Consider the following 414-nt stretch of genomic DNA (forward strand, 5'->3'; position numbering starts at 1 on the left):
TTGGAGATGTAATGTGCCAACAAGCCTGCTTGATCAATTACCAAAGAAGAATGCCAAAATTATTCAGCAAAATAAGATTTTCTTATCAAAGTGATAAAATGTTGTGCTGCAAAAATGAGTACACCCTCCTGAAAGTTACAAAATAAAACAAACAAAAAAAGGTGTATAGGTTTAAGGCTATTTTTGATCAACAGGTAAGTATATTGAACCAAAACTTTTAAAGACAAGTAATTTCCTGACAATTAAAAGTGTTATATAGCCCACTGAATCATACTCGGAATTAATGCTGGCAGCAGTGGAACCACTTGGGCGAGAACTGCCAGGTGTCTTATTTCTTAGCATAAAAGAGAACAATGGTACAAGAGGAATACCAAATTATTGTTTTAAGTGTGAAAATATAGCAGAAGTAGCACC

General features: G+C 34.1%; 1 pseudogene; it reads left to right on the forward strand.

The window, feature by feature from the left end:
• LOC107556560 (vesicle-fusing ATPase-like) overlaps positions 1-414 on the forward strand; it is a 27,629-nt pseudogene that overhangs the window by 2,777 nt on the left and 24,438 nt on the right.

This window comes from Sinocyclocheilus grahami, unplaced genomic scaffold (assembly GCF_001515645.1).
Source record: "Sinocyclocheilus grahami isolate Dianchi unplaced genomic scaffold, SAMN03320097.WGS_v1.1 scaffold573.1, whole genome shotgun sequence".
Taxonomy (NCBI): Eukaryota; Metazoa; Chordata; class Actinopteri; order Cypriniformes; family Cyprinidae; genus Sinocyclocheilus; species Sinocyclocheilus grahami.